This window comes from Balaenoptera borealis (genome assembly GCF_965194805.1).
Source record: "Balaenoptera borealis genome assembly, chromosome: 16".
Classification (NCBI taxonomy): domain Eukaryota; kingdom Metazoa; phylum Chordata; class Mammalia; order Artiodactyla; family Balaenopteridae; genus Balaenoptera; species Balaenoptera borealis.
The window spans coordinates 69,784,999-69,802,130 of NC_138872.1; the positions used below are offsets into that span (position 1 = coordinate 69,784,999).

General features: G+C 37.0%; 1 protein-coding gene across 3 annotated transcripts in view; it reads left to right on the forward strand.

The window, feature by feature from the left end:
- Positions 1 to 17,132, forward strand: part of HS3ST4 (heparan sulfate-glucosamine 3-sulfotransferase 4) — a gene marked incomplete at its 5' end in the record, with an annotated part of 758,541 nt that overhangs the window by 315,587 nt on the left and 425,822 nt on the right. The window contains one exon of one of the 3 annotated variants that reach the window (XR_014236116.1): positions 9,268 to 12,113. The exons of the other annotated variants lie outside the window; for them this stretch is intronic. Of the gene's footprint in view, positions 1 to 9,267; positions 12,114 to 17,132 lie in introns of those variants that run through there. 3 annotated transcript variants of the gene reach the window in all.

Genomic DNA, 17,132 nt, shown 5'->3' on the forward strand with positions numbered 1-17,132 from the left:
TGATCTTGGTGGAAGTGAATTATTAGGGGAGTGCTCTCTGTGGAGGGGGTGTGAAGGAAGTAGGATAAGACAGGAGAAGAAAACTAAGCAAAGCTGGGGTCTCAGCTGGAGACTAACTTCAGCTCGATACCCTGGAAGTCTTTGGTCCACCTTGAGGCCAGGCAGCCGGCCTTTTGTACCCTGGTCAGTCATTGGCCACTGACTGACTGCTGGCCAGGAGTAACTTCCCAGGCAAGGCAGCTCCCTTTTAGCAATGAATACTCACATCAACTGAGGGATGCTCACCCCACCAGTGAGGGGGACCTGGGCAGGGCATCAGCAGCATCCTCTATATTGGGGGCGGGAAGGGAAGATTAGAAAAGCAAGAAAGGAGGGCCTCTCTGAGCAAACAGCTTACAAGCTGAGACCAGAAGTGTAAGTAAGAGACAGGATAAGTAAGAGACTTGGAGGAGGAGCAGGGAGTAGGGTGTCCCAGGCAAAGGAAGTAGCACATGCAATGGCCCTGAGGCAGAGAAGAGGATGTTGGTCTCCTTTTCTCTTTCTTCAAGATGGTTTGGCGTCCTGATTCTGGGTTTAAGAGAAGGAATGTAGCTCCCATAAGGCAACAACAGGACAGGCAAACATTTTTTTATTTTACTCTGGAGTTTTGCAAAGGACCCAACAGATTTGTGGAATAAAATATTATGAGTGTGTACTGGGCTCTGAAGATGATAGCTAATATCACCTTTCAAGTACTCTAATCTCTGTACAAAAGTATATTTATTTGCTTTAGGGAGATGAGTTAAGATTTCTGTGCCTGGAAACTTTACAAATGCCTACCAAGCAAACTCTTGGTTTGCAAGGGCAAAGGGTCTTCTGTTCTCAATGGGTTTATGTGGTCCATACTTCCAGGTACGACATCCTATGTGCCATCCCCTATTGACTTATGGCACCCCAAATTCAATGGAGATATATAGATATATGATAGATAATAGATGGATGGATAGATAGATAGGTAGATAGATAGGAAGGAAGGAAACCAGGGAGTTAAAATACGTATTTTTGGCATATGAATTCTGACATATCAAAAGCAACACCTCCCTAGGAAATGAAACACCTGACGGGTCCAGTGAAATTTAAGGGACAGGGAAGAATTAACCCTTGTGTTTCCTTAGTGTCCCAGCATGAGGTTTTTTTGATGAGCTATCCTCAACTCAGCTGGAACTGAGGAAGGCAGGTGCCTGCAAGGATAACTGGTGGGGGAGAAGGGCCTCAATTTTGTTTGCAGGTAAAAGATGCCAAATAAATATTTATTGGGTAGTAAGCAAATATCCTATTGAGGCCTCACCTCTTACCAGCCACTCTGAAGACAAGCTGAAAGGAGAAGAAACAAAGAGAAAAATATAGGATAACAAAAGGAGATTAAGATGAGCTCAGAGCTACAAATTTAAAAATGAGATAAGAAGATTTCAATTTAAGATTGAATTAAGGACTGACATATACCAAGTTCCTTAAAAATGTAAAAACAAAACAGAAGAAAACAAAACACCAACAATCCTGTGTTTTAAAAAGAATTAATCCAAACAACAAGGACCTACATATAGCACAGGGACCTATATTCAATACCTTGCAATAACCTATAATGGAAAAGAATCTGAAAAATTATGTATATATATATATAAATTATGTATATATAAAACTGAATCACTTTGCTGTACACCTGACACTAACAGAACATTGTAAATCAAGTGTACTTCTTTAAAAAAGAATTAATCCGTAATAATGTTAGAAAACTAGAAAGTCAGGCAGCTGGAGGACATTTTGACACAATCTGAGAAGATGGAAAGCAGGTGGATCTGACTGATGAAAACAGATCATAGGAAGTTGTAGCCCAAATGCTAGAGGGAAGAGGGATCCTTCCCATAGGAGTCTTTTAAAACTCCAAGCTCCTAGTCCACAAATATAAAGGACAGGAATGAGATATGGCACAAGCATTAAGGTAATTAATACATTAATTATAGTCCAAGTCCTCCCATGTGGTCTGTTTCCCTGACTTTATAATCTTTCACTCAGTCTCTTCTTTGCTCACTATATTACAGCCTTGTTGACCTTTTTTATGTCCCTTTAATATGTGTTCCCACCTCAGTGCCTTTGCACTTGCTGTTTCCTTTGTCTGGAACAAATATCTCTAGACCTTCACATGGTTGGCTCTTCCTTATCATTCAGATCTTGGCCCACACTTCAGCTATTCAAATAATTCTTTTCTGGCCACAATATCTAAATTAGATCCCAACCCTAGGCAGTCACTCTGTCACATCTCCCTGTTTCCTTTCCTTCACACTGTGTATTACTCTCTGAAATTGTCTTCCTCATTTATTTCTTTGTTTATCACCAGCTGAGGGCAAAGGCCTTATCTACTTTTGTTTATCTTGTATTCACAGTACCTGGAACACTAATACAATTTGCTGCTTATATCAGTTAGCTTTTGCTGTGTAATAATCTACTCCAAAACTTCATGGCTTCAAATAACAACTCTTAACTACTGTTGCACCGTCATCCTGTTACTCAGCTGTTGAGTTTACCATTAAGAGTTCCTCACCTCATTAAAGGAGTTTTAATGAAAAACAAAAAGCAAACAAACAAAAAAACAAATAACAACTTTTTATTCAGTTCATGATTTGGATCAGCTAGGCAGTTCTTACCTGTGTGAGCTCAGCTAGTCTCTGCTGGACTCTTTCAAGCATCCATGGTCAGTTGTGGGTTGGCTGCTGGTTGGATAATCAAGAGAAGTCTTTTTTCATATGTTTAGTGTCTAACAGGCCGTTGATCAGACCCATAAAGGCAAATGGGCCGCATGCCTCTTCTTATATCCTCTTGGGCTTCTTCCCAGCACTGTTGCTTTTGATATCTCAGAATTCATATGTAAAAGAATGTATTTTTAACTTTCTGGTCTTTCATCTATCTTCCCTATAAGAGCAGCAAGAGAGAACAAGCCCCAGTGTTCAAGAGATTTTCAACTCTCTTTCAGGTCACTTTTTTACAGTCCCATTGAACAAAGCAAGTCACATGGCCAAGCCCAGATTCAAGGGGGTGGAGAAATCGACCCCAACTCGTGCTAGGGGGTTCCAAAGTCATATTGTAAAGGTGCATGGGGACGGGGATGGGCAGAATTTCTAGCCATTTTTGTACTCTTGTCATTCAATAAATATATGTTGAATATATTTGTTTTAAAGAACTAAAGCTGGGAAGTCTGGGCTAGTTGGACATCGTCACTCTTCCCTGACTTCCCCCCAAATATATACAGCAGATAACTTTTTGCTCCCACTTAAAAATCCAAGCTGTGCACTCTAAAGAAAGTGTCTCACCCACAAGAAGATGCCTCTTTTTCGAGGGTAAGACCATGAATGGGAAGCAAAACAGAGTTCTAGAAAACTCTAAAACGCACAGTTGGTACCTAATGAAAAAAGAAAGGCAAGGCAGCCTTTCTCAAGAAGGAATACATCAAAATAAACCACTGCTAAAGTCAAGTCCTCCTTTTTTTTACTTGCTATCCACAGCCTATTGACCCTTTATCCACAACTCTTAAATGTGGTTTTCCAGTAATCATACCCCACCTACTGGTACAGAATCATCCAGGGAGAAGTTTTTTTGGGAACAGATCTATACAAATCCAAATGAAACTCTCATTACTTAATAGACTAATGAGATATTTCTTCATAAACATGAACGAACAACCAAGGATCAACAAACATGAGAGAAAAAGAAATCACATGCATGAGAAACATTAAAATTCACAAATAAAATAATTGTGTTTTTAGGAAACACAGATCATTCAGGAAACAAAACAATTTTTAAAACATTAACAAAGGACTCCAGTGAGACTGGAAAGATGTCACATACATAAGTCAGAAAAGACTGCTACTGCAAAAAAGGAGCAATCAGAACAAAAATGAGTACCTGGTAATTAAAAATATGTTTGGCACTAAAAAAAAAAAAAAAAAAAAAAATCATTGGACAGACTGAATAAGAGAATGGCTATGTTTAACGACCATGTCGATGATCTGATGATAAAATCAGTAGAATCCTGCAGACCTGAGCCAAAGGCAAAAGAATGGAATATATGAAAGAAATATAAAGCAGCATGGATGTTTGCTATTTCTTTTATTGGGGTTCTGGAGACAGAGAACAGAGACAATAAAAGGGAGGAAAAATTCAATGTTCTATCAGAAGATAATTTCCCTGAGAAAAGCCTAGGGAGGTCTCTCAGGCCTCTTTTATAAAAGCACTAACCCCACCCATGAGGGCTCTGCCCTCATGACCAAATCACCCCCCAAAGGCCCCACCTCCAAATATCATCACATTGGGTGTGAGGATTTAACATATAAATTTTAGGGGGACACAACATTCAGACCACAGCAATGGGGCCACAGAGAATGATATAATTTATCTTGCTTTGAGCATCTGGGTATACTGCAAAGGAGCGATGTCATTTCCGTTCCACTTCAAAGGATAAATGGGAATTTTCCACTGAGCCAAGAGAGGCAAGGCATTTCAGGCAGAGGGAACCATATATGAACAGAAATAGAAAGGTCTGAAATTACCTGGCATGTTTGGGAAAAAAGATTAATAATCTAGTATGGTGAGAATTTGAGATATATGGAAGGAAGTGAATAAATATGAAGTTGACGAGATAGTTTGGTGCCATATTGTAAAGAGCTCACATGTTATTCTGAGAGGCTTTTATGCCTTACACTACATACAGTTGGAAACGCTTGAAGGATTTTATACAGCAGAGTGACATAATCATAGCCCACTTCATTCTGAGTTATGAGGATAGAAATACAATGACCTCTGATTAGCCATTCCCTACAGATACAAAACTCAAGAGGAGATGAAGAATTTCAATAGCACTGGGAATTAGGAGTATTGTACAATGACCTGCTAGAAAACAGGAAGAATACCCATGAGTTAAATCTTTAAAGCCCATAGGTATAATGGTGGAACGATTAGTGGAAAAATATTTCAAGAAATCTCACAAGCTTGGACTTTCTTCCATCAGAGTGAAGGAATTCAAATCTCCCTTATATGGGAACTGTGGACTAGAGTACTCAGAGCCTTTCAACACCCTTACAAAGCATCAGTTGTGATATAAAATCTGCATTTGCAGAGAAATGAGCTGTGGAGTGGTCATGGTAAAGGTTGTAGATTTTTAGTCATAAATGCAGAAATAGCCTATTCAGGAATAAATTCTAAATACGATAGAGGGATAATGAGGGAGTGATACTAAGATATCCCTCTTTAAAGCACCAGAATATTAAAGAATAATTGGCTTTTTAAACTAGAAAGTTTAATGATAGTTGGCTATGTGAATCTAGAAAGCTGGCTAAAGGCTGCACATCAAATAGCTCTCCAACATCAGAGCAAAAAGGAGGAGTAGATCACGTTACAACCTGATGGGCACTCAGGGGAACTAAGGAGGAAATTTACATATGTAGCAAATAGGAAAAGGCTATAAATTTCTTGTTCCTTGATGAATAAGCAGAAGTAGAAATAAGAACAACGAACATCTCAGCCATTTATTTCAGACTTATTTTTTTCAAGATTATATAGCATGAGGACAGAAATATTAAGCTCAAGCATCAGAGGAAGGGTCTTTGAAACGGTACTGTTAGAGGAAGCAGAAGCATACTTTGGAAAGTGTCTGTTGTGCCTGTGTTCTCGATAAAATTTCAGGAAATTCTTTGCTCTATGAACCAAGAAACAAAAAATTATATGGTAAATTGAGAGATTGAGATGAAAAGGGAGATTGGAGTATAATAAATAGAAATAGATAAAGAGGAAATATTTTGAAAAGGATGTATTTCTCTTGAGATTAAATGCAGCTTACAAACAATAAAAAATAGAATTTCTACTCCTGGGAATGAAATCAATAATGTTGAAGCCATTCTTGACAAATTCTCTCAGAAAGAAGGGCATAAAGAAAAAGAGATAAAGTAATGAGTGAGAAGATTCCAGAGATGGAAGAGATTCCTACTATAAGAATGACTGCCATATCTGATGGAGAGAACAGAGAAAATGGGAAAAATAATATTTAAAGATATGTCAGAAAAACTTCCCTGAAGTCAAGAAGGGCCCCACTCATCAAAAAGGCACATCCTATACTAGGCAAAAGTAATAACACATATTGAGAAAGTTTTTGAATTTAAAGGATAAATAAAATTTTCTAGGTATCTAGGAAGAAAGAGAAAAAAAGGCCATATTTGCATTAAACTGCTCATCTGCGATTCTGGAATACAATGAAGTAATGTGTGTAGATAGAGATGAGGGGCAACATTTTGTGAGATAAGCATTCTATAGCCAGACAATCTCTCAGTCCTGAGTGAAAACAGAAAGAAAAAGAAACATTTATATTAATGTACAAGGTCTCAGAAAACACACTCTATGCTATTCCATTTAGTAACAATACTATAAACAGAGTTGAAAGATGAGTCAGACTCAGAAAAAATATTAGCAATACACAAAATAGACACATGATTAATATTAATACTGAAGAAGGAGCTCCATAAACCCAATTAATAAACAGGCAAAGGGTATGGATAAACAATTTACTGAGAAGAAAATATAGATGACCAATTATGCAAAGATGTTAGAATTCATTAATTAAAAATGAAATTGACAATGGAATGTCATCTTCAACCATTATATTGAGAAAATGAATAATGCTGACAATATTATGTGTTGGAAAAGCATGTGACAATAGGTACTTGTAAAAATTTTGGGAGGGTTTTCGGCGTCTGTAAGAGAATGACAGCTCTCTGAATCCAAATCTCTCCACAGTCATCAATCAGCTCCATCCAAAAAATATAATCAACAGGGAGAACAGAGCTACATATAGCCAAGCCCTCAGCATTACAAAAAGACAAAGAATACCTTAACCTTCAAATTATCTGTAAGTTCATAAGTAAACATCAAATTCCAACCAAGTTCCCACCACTACTGAAAGCCTTTGAGAGAGTGAAAGATTAGAAGGTTTAAGGGACGTCATGAAAATGAGGAGAGGATCATGGAGGAATCAGATGAAATACAGGTACAATCATCCCCCAAAATAAGTCCGACACTAAATGCTAAAATACTGAACACAGGTCTCAGGCTTGGTAGTTCTCAGCATTGGCTATAAGCAAGCAGCTTGAAAGTGAAAGCCTCTGGAGGTGTCAGCCTTGGAAAAGCATTGCTTCTGTGGGAGAATCAGAGATCTGGAAAAGAGGTAATGCTCCTTAAAGATGTGGCAATGAAGGAAAAAGGAAGTAAGGAAACTAGAAAGGAATATTAAGGATCTTGCATAAATGAAAGAGAAACAAAATACATTTCTCACTTCCCAGTAATATTATCTGTTAAAGAAACTGCACTTCATTACACTGACAGAAGTGGCCCCTCTAAAACTTGGAATCCTGTCCATAAAATATCTAGGAACAGAAAAAAATTTTTTCATAGAAAGTTACTGTAAGAAGAAAACAGAAAAAGTGAATCATAACATCTCAGCTAATAAAAATTTTCTCCTCTGCTCCTCCAAAAACATGAAGGAGAAAAACTATAGCACAAAACTCCACATTTAATTATTTTAAACAAACATTTGAAAAAGTTAAAAAAAAAAGAACACCTAGAATTAGAAATCCAAATACTAAGAACAGAAATGGACATAGCATAGAAAGAAATGAAGTGAGATTTGATCAAATTTAAGAAAAAAATAGAAGAAAAATATAAAAGCATCTCAAGAAATGAAGACTAAAATAGAAGATGTCTCAGCAAGAATGCATTTGAATGTGAAAATTTAGTAAAAACATTGAAGAAAGGCATTAAACCACCAAATGGTTGAAATGGAAGATAGGCAAAGAATGTCCAAGCTACATACTGTTGGAAATTCTGGGGTTTGGAAGTGGGGTAGAAAAAAACAACTGAATAGAACTAGTACTTAAAACTGTAGTTCAAGAAAGCTTTCTGGAAATTTTTGAAAACTTAAATATTCATTTTGAATAGGACCACAAAGTTCCTGGGAGAACTGACCTGGAAGAATCAATTCTAAGCCATATCCTTAAAAAATGATTAAAATTCAGAGACAAAGAAAAAGTCCTCTGGGCTTCCAGGCAGAAAATAAAAATCAAGTTTATTTATAAAAATAAGAAAATTATGCTGGCATCAGACTTTTTAAAAGCAACAAACAATTCAAGGGAACAAGGGACCTCAAGGCAAGAAAAGTGCTAACCAAAGATTTTATATCCAGCAAACTGTCCTTCCTGTATCTAGGCTGTAGAATAATAGTTCTCAACTGAGGCAATTTCTCCCCAAACCCCACAGGACAATTGGGCAATGTCTGAAGACCTTTTATGTTGTCATGATGGGGGGGATAAAGTGCTACTGGTACCTAGTGGTTAGTGATCAGGAAAGCTATGTGCAGAACAGTCGTACATAACAAAGGGTTACCCAGCCCTGAAGGATAGTAGTTTTGAGGTTGAGAAACCATGCTATAGAAGGCGTTTTGAACTTGCAAAAATTCAGGGGATACTATACACTTGTGCCCATCCTGGAGAATCTCTTTGAGCGTGAACTTCAGCCAAGCAAGAGATAACTGAAAAAATTTTGGCGAAAGGGCTAATGGTGACCACTTAATATTTTTAATTGTATTTAACAAATATATTAAACATATTTAATATATTTAAGTATAAATGTATTACATTTAAATGTAATAATATATAATTGTAATATGTTTAATTGTAATAAGACTAAAACAAGGAAGGGGACATGAGTGAAAGAACAATATATAAATGTTAAATATTCCAATAATGTAGACAAATGCAACTAAGAATGCTGATGTTCTACATATTCAAAGTAAAATTTAATCATCATAATGGGAAAAAACAAAGCCTAAATTGAACCTGAAAAGAGACAAATGAACCCATTTGTTTTGCAAATTTAAGACAATCAGCTGCAGAGGAAAACAATAATGCAACTGACTTTTGCATACAGTACTTTTACTCTAGACCATCAGTCTAGGAAACAAAAAACTACAAATTAATCTCAAACATGTATTATTAGGTATGTTTTTCATAGCAATTCTGAGACTCTTTTCTGTGTGGCACAGGATTGTGCAAATGAGGAAGTGTGCTGATGTTCTGGAAGTCAGGGTTCTCATTGGGGTGTAGGGAAAAAGCAAGGAAAGACTTTGTGGGGTTAGACTGGAATTGGAGGGAATATCAGTATCTACTCATGATTTCTAATGTACAAATATTTCAGTAACTGGCAAATGAAAAGACCTGGAAGCAATGACAGCTCAGTGCCAATGAACAAATCCAGAGCCCAGATCTTAGTTTCCAGTCACAACAAAGAAGACCAGGAATCCTTGGAGGAAGTACTAATTCCAGGGTTAGAACATCCAAGAACTTGGAACATCTTACAGTGCCAAGAGGTAAGCAAGCCCTGACAAAAACTTATGGGAACTTATCAAAATGACACATGAACCTGCTTAAAGGGGAACCTCCTGGACAGATCTGGGGAAAATTGAGTATCAAAATAAGTAAGTATTTAAATGTATTTTAACCCACTGAATAAAATAGTAATCCACTAGTCTACACTGATAGTAAATAGATAGGTAGATGGTATATGAAAGGGTGGATATGCAGACAGAAACATAGCAAAATAGTGAGATAGGTAGGTAGATAGACAGATAACAAGAAAACGTTCTTTCTTCAGTAAAATGCCAATTGATAACTGTGAAGGGAGTGGTAGAGGTATAAAATCACCATTTTGAAATCATTTTATTAAAGCCTTATTCAGATAATAATTGTCAATGGATAGAATATTTAGGAGATGAAAGTCTGATGAAGAATAGAATATTATCTGAAAGTGTCTCCCTTCAGAGAATTTATTAGTTATAAGTGGATAGTAATTATTATACAGTGAAACTAGACAACACTTTAATCAGTTGAGAAAAATTAAAATCACCAATGAGGGGGCAGATGCCCAGCAAGTGCCTCCAGATGTAAACTTCTGAAAACAAAACATGACTTACAGTAGTGTATCCAGGAAGGTATAATGTGAATCTAATCATGAGGAAACAACAGACCAACCCAAACTGCAGGACATTCTATAAGATAACCTGCCATGTTTTATAAAAACATCTCAGTCATAAAAAACAATGAAAAGCTAAGGACTATTTCCAGAATAAAAGAGACAAATGAGTCATCACAATTAAATGCAAAACATGATTCTAGAATGAATCCTGTACTGTAGGGAAAAAATACTGTAAGAGACATTATTGGGACAATTGACAAATGGAACGTAAACTGTAAAGTGGATATATGTTAAAATTTCTGAACTTGATGAGTGCACTGTGGTTACATAAAGGAATCTCCTTGCTTTTAGAAAATACACATTGAAATATTAGAGAACAACTTGGTGTTATATATACAAACTACTCTAAACTCAGAAAGAATGCAAAAAGGAGAGAGGAGGGAATAAAACAAAATGTTAACAATTGGTGAATCTTGTTTAGAGGTATTTGGGAGTCCTATGCATCAATCTTGTAATGTTGTATAAATTTAATATTTTTTCAAAATAAAAAATTCGAAATAACTGGGCGAAAATATAAATTGCAACATATTTTTTGTTCTTCAAATTATGAAACCACTGGAACCAGTTGACACAACAATTCTACTGCATAGAAATTTATGTATACACACACATATGTATTATATATATGCAATATTTGTGCAATATGTATATATATTGCATATGAATTCAATTTATATGTAGTTTGTATATATATACACTCCCAAATTGTAAATAACCTAAATGTCCAACAGTAGAATTATTTAATATTTTATGATAGATGAATTTCTGTGTAATACTCTTTTTTTAATTTAATTTATTTACTTTTTATATATCAGGTTCTTATTAGTTACCTATTTTATACATATTAGTGTATATATGTCAATCCCAATCTCCCAGTTCATCCCACCACCACCGCCCCGCCCCGTGTAATACTCTTTTGTTATTAAAAGGAATGGGGTAGAGCTATACATTCTGATTAAAAAGTCTCCTAGTAACTGCTGAACAATCATCGACAGGAAGACACTGGAACTCACCAAGGAAGACACTGGAACTCACCAAAAAAGATACCCCACATCCAAAGACAAAGGAGAAGCCACAATGAGATGGTAGGAGGGGCGCAATCACAATAAAATCAAATCCCATAGCTGCTGGGTGGGTGACCCACAAACTGGAAAACTCTTATACCACAGAAGTCCACCCACTGGAGTGAAGGTTCTGAGCCCCATGTCAGGCTTCCGAACCTGGGGGTCTGGCAACGGGAGGAGGAATCCCTAGAAAATCAGACTTTGAAGGCTAGTGGGATTTGATTGCAGGACTTCGACAGGACTGGGGTAAACAAAGACTCCACTCTTGGAGGGCACACACAAAGTAGTGTGCGCATTGGGACCCAGGGGAAGAAGCAGTGACACCATAGGAGACTGAAACAGACCTACCTGCTAGTGTTGGGGGGGTCTCCTGCAGAGGCGGGGGGTGGCTCTGTCTCACTGTGAGGACAAGGACACTGGCAGCAGAAGTTCTGGGAAATACTCCTTGGCATGAGCCCTCCCAGACTCTGCCATTAGCCCCACCAAAGAGCCCAGGTAGGCTCCAGTGTTGGGTCGCCTCAGGCCAAACAACCAACAGGGAGGGGACCCAGCCCCACCCATCAGCAGACAAGCGGATTAAAGTTTTACTGAGCTCTGCCCACCAGAGCAACAGCCAGCTCTACCCACCACCAGTCCCTCCCATCAGGAAACTTGCACAAGCCTCTTAGATAGCCTCATCCACCAGAGGGCAGACAGCAGAAGCAAGAAGACCTACAATCCTGCAGCCTGTGGAACAAAAACCACATTCATAGAAAGATAGACAAGATGAAAAGGCAGAGGGCTATGTACCAGATGAAGGAACAAGATAAAACCCCAGAAAAACAACTAAATGAAGTGGAGATAGGCAACCTTCCAGAAAAAGAATTCAGAATAATGATAGTGAAGATGATCCAGGACCTCAGAAAAAGAATGGAGGCAAAGATCAATAAGATGCAAGAAATGTTTAACAAAGACCTAGAAGAATTAAAGAACAAACAAACAGAGATGAACAATACAATAATTGAAATGAGAAATAACACTAGAAGGAACCAATAGCAGAATAACTGAGGCAGAAGAACGGATAAGTGACCTGGAAGACAGAATGGTGGAATTCACTGCTGCAGAACAGAATAAAGAAAAATGAATGAAGAGAAATGAGGACAGCCTAAGAAACCTCTGGGACAACATTAAACGCAAAAACATTTGCATTATAGGGGTCCCAGAAGGAGAAGAGAGATAGAAAGGACCCGAGAAAATATTTGAAGAGATTATAGTAGAAAACTTCCCTAACATGGGAAAGGAAATAGCCACCCAAGTCCAGGAAGCACAGAGAGTCCCATACAGGATAAACCCAAGGAGAAACACACTGAGACACATAGTAATCAAACTGACAAAAATTAAAGACAAAGAAAAATTATTGAAAGCAGCAAGGGAAAAATGACAAATAACATACAAGGGAACTCCCATAAGGTTAACAGCTGATTTCTCAGCAGAAACTCTACAAGCCAGAAAGGAGTGACATGATATACTTAAAGTGATGAAAGGGAAGAACCTACAACCAAGATTACTCTACCCGGCAAGGATCTCATTCAGATTCGATGGAGAAATCAAAAGCTTTACAGACAAGCAAAAGCTAAGAGAATTCAGCACCACCAAACCAACTCTACAACAAATGCTAAAGGAACTTCTCTAAGTGGGAAACACAAGAGAAGAAAAGGACCTACAAAAACAAACCCAAAACGATTAAGAAAATGGTCATAGGAACATACATATCAATAATTACCTTAAACGTGAATGGATTAAATGCTCCAACCAAAAGACACAGGCTTGCTGAATGGATACAAAAACAAGACCCATATATATGCTGTTTACAAGAGACCCACTTCAGACCTAGGGACACATACAGACTGAAAGTGAGGGGATGGAAAAAGATATTCCATGCCAATGGAAATCAAAAGAAAGCTGGAGTAGCAATACTCATATCAGATAAAATAGACTTTAAAATAAAGAATGTTACAAGAGACAACGAAGGACACTACATGATGATCAAGGGATCAATCCAAGAAGAAGATAAAACAATTATAAATATATATGCACCCAACATAGGAGTACCTCAATACAGAAGGCAACTGCTAACAGCTATAGAAGAGGAAATCGACAGTGACACAACAATAGTGGGGGACTTTAACACCTCACTTACACCAATGGACAGATCATCCAAACAGAAAATTAATAAGGAAACAAGCTTTAAATGACACAATACACCAGATAGATTTAATTGATATTTATAGGACATTCCATCCAAAACCAGCAGATTACACTTTCTTCTCAAGTGTGCACGGAACATTCTCCAGGATAGAGCATATCTTGGGTCACAAATCAAGCCTTAGTAAATTTAAGAAAATTGAAATCATATCAAGCATCTTTTCTGACCACAGTGCTATGAGATTAGAAATGAATTACAGGGAAAAAAACGTAAAAATCACAAACACATGGAAGCTAAACAATACGTTACTAAATAACCAAGCGATCACTGAAGAAATCAAAGAGGAAATCAAAAAATACCTAGAGACAAATGACAATGAAAACACGACGATCCAAAACCTGTGGGATGCAGCAAAAGCAGTTCTAAGAGGGAAGTTTATATCTATACAAGCCTACCTCAAGAAACAAGAAAAATCTCAAGTAAACAATCTAACCTTACAGCTAAAGAAACTAGAGAAAGAAGAACAAACAAAACCCAAAATTAGCAGAAGGAAAGAAATCATAAAGATCAGAGCAGAAATAAATGAAATAGAAACAAGGAAAACAATAGCAAAGATCAATAAAACTAAAAGCTGGTTCTTTGAGAAGATAAACAAAATTGATAAACCATTAACCAGACTAATCAAGAAAAAGAGGGAGAGGACTCAAATCAATAAAATTAGAGATGAAAAAGGGGAAGTTACAGCAGACACCACAGAAATACAAAGCATCCTAAGAGACTACTACAAGCAACTCTATGCCAATAAAATGGACAACCTGGAAGAAATGGACAAATTCTTAGAGAGGTATAACCTCCCAAGACTGAACCAGGAAGAAATAGAAAATATGAACATACCAATCACAAGTAATGAAATTGAAACTGTGATTAAAAATCTTCCAACAAACAAAAGTCCAGGACCAGATGGCTTCACAGGTGAATTCTATCAAACATTTAGAGAAGAGCTAACACCCATCCTTCTCAAACTCTTCCAAAAAATTGCAGAGGAAGGAACACTCCCAAACTCATTCTATGAGGACACCATCACCCTGATACCAAAACCAGACAAAGATACTACAAAAAAAAGAGAAAATTACAGACCAATATCACTGATGACTATAGATGCAAAAATCCTCAACAAAATACTAGCAAACAGAATCCAACAACACATTAAAAGGATCATACACCATGATCCAGTGGGATTTATCCCAGGGATGCAAGGATTCTTGAATATATGCAAATCAATGTGATACACCATATTAACAAATTGAAGAATAAAAACCATATGATCATCTCAATAGATGCAGAAAAAGCTTTTGACAAAATTCAACACCCATTTTTGATAAAAACTCTCCAGAAGATTGGGATAGAGGGAACCTAACTCAACATAATAAAGGCCATATATGATAAACCCACAGCAAACGTCATTCTCAATGGTGAAAAACTGAAAGCATTTCCTCTAAGATCAGGAACAAGACAAGGATGTCCACTCTCACCACTATTATTCAACATAGTTTTGGAAGTCCTAGCCATGGCAATCAGAGAAGAAAAGAAATAAAAGGAATACAAATTGGAAAAGAAGAAGTAAAACTCTCACTGTTTGCAGACGACATCATACTATACATAGAGAATCCGAAAGATGCCACTGGAAAACTACTAGAGCTAATTAATGAATTTGGTCAAGTTGCAGGACACAAAATTAATGCACAGAAATCTCTTGCATTCTTATACACTAATGATGAAAAATCTGAAAGAGAAATTAAGGAAACACTCCCATTTACCATTGCAACAAAAAGAATAAAATACTTGGGAATAAACCTACCTAGGGAGACAAAAGACCTGTACTCAGAAAACTATAAGACACGGGTGAAAGAAATTAAAGATGATACCAACAGATGGAGTGATATACCATGTTCTTGGATTGGAAGGATCAATATTGTGAAAATGACTATACTACCAAAGCAATCTACAGATTCAATGCAATCCCTATCCAATTACCAATGGCATTTTTTATAGAACTAGAACAAAAAATCTTAAATTTGTATGAAGACACAAAAGACCCTGAATAGCCAAAGCAGTCTTGAGGGAAAAAAACGGAGCTGGAGGAATCAGACTCCCTGACTTCAGACTATACTACAAAGCTACAGTAATCAAGACAATATGGTACTGGCTCAAAAACAGAAACATAGATCAATGGAACAAGATAGAAAGCCCAGAGATAAACCCACATATCTATGGTCAACTAATCTATGACAGAGGAGGCAAGGATATACAATGCAGAAAAGACAGTCTCTTCAATAAGTGATGCTGGGAAAACTGGACAGCTATATGTAAAAGAATGAAATTAGAACACTCCCTGACACCATACACAAAAATAAACTCAAAATGGATTAGAGACCTAAATGTAAGACCAGACACTATAAAACTCTTAGAGGGAAACATAGGAAGAACACTCTTTGACATAAATCACAGCAAGATCTTTTTTGATCCACCTCCTAGAGTAATGGAAGTAAAAACAAAATTAAACAAATGGGACCTAATGAAACTTAAAAGCTTTTGCACAGCAAAGGAAACCATGAACCAGATGAAAAGACAACCCTCAAAATAGAAGAAAACATTTGCAAATGAATCAACGGACAAAGGATTGATCTCCAAAATATATAAACAGCTCATGCAGCTCAATATTAAAGAAACGAATAACCCAATCCAAAAATGGGCAGAAGACCTAAATAGACGTTTCTCCAAAGAAGACATACAGATGGCCAGGAAGCACATGAAAAGCTGCTCAACATCACTAATGATTAGAGAAATGCAAATCAAAACTACAATGAGGTATCACCTCACACCAGTTAGAATGGGCATCATCAGAAAATCTATAAACAACAAATGCTGGAGAGGGTGTGGAGAAAAGGGAACCCTCTTGCACTGTTGGTGGGAATGTAAAATGATACAGCCACTATGGAGAACAGCATGGAGGTTCCTTAAAAAACTAAAAACAGAATTACCATATGACCCAGCAATCCCACTACTGGGCATATTCCCACAGGAAACCATAATTCAAAAAGATACATGCACTCCAATGTTCACTGCAGCACTATTTACAATAGCCAGGTCATGGAAGCAACCTAAATGCCCATCGACAGTCGAATGGATAAAGAAGATGTGGTACATATATACAATGGAAGATTACTTAGCCATAAAAAGGAATGAAATTGGGTCATTTGTAGAGACGTGGATGGATCTAGAGACTGTCATACAGAGTGAAGTAAGTCAGAAAGAGAAAAACAAATATCATATATTAATGCATATATGTGGAACCTAGAAACATGGTACAGATGAACCGGTTTGCAGGACAGAAATTGAGACACAGATGTAGAGAACAAATGTATAGACAACAAGGGGGGAAAGCGGCGGCGGGGTGGTGGTTGTGGTGCTGGGATGAATTGGGCAATTGGGATTGACATGTATACACTGATGTGCATAAAATTAATGACTAATAAGAACCTGCTGTATAAAAAAAAAAAAGCAACTAAAACTGATATGCTAAGGAAAAAAAAAGTCTCCTAAATTTTTGTGACAAAATGAATTTGATAAATAGTATTATTTTTAGTATAATCCAATTTTTATTTATATATATAAAAAGAAAGACCAGTGGCAATCAAACTGTTAACAATAGTTACTTAGGGCAAGTCTATACTTTGGGATAGATTAGGTTCTGAAAGGATATTTGTAAGCCCATATGT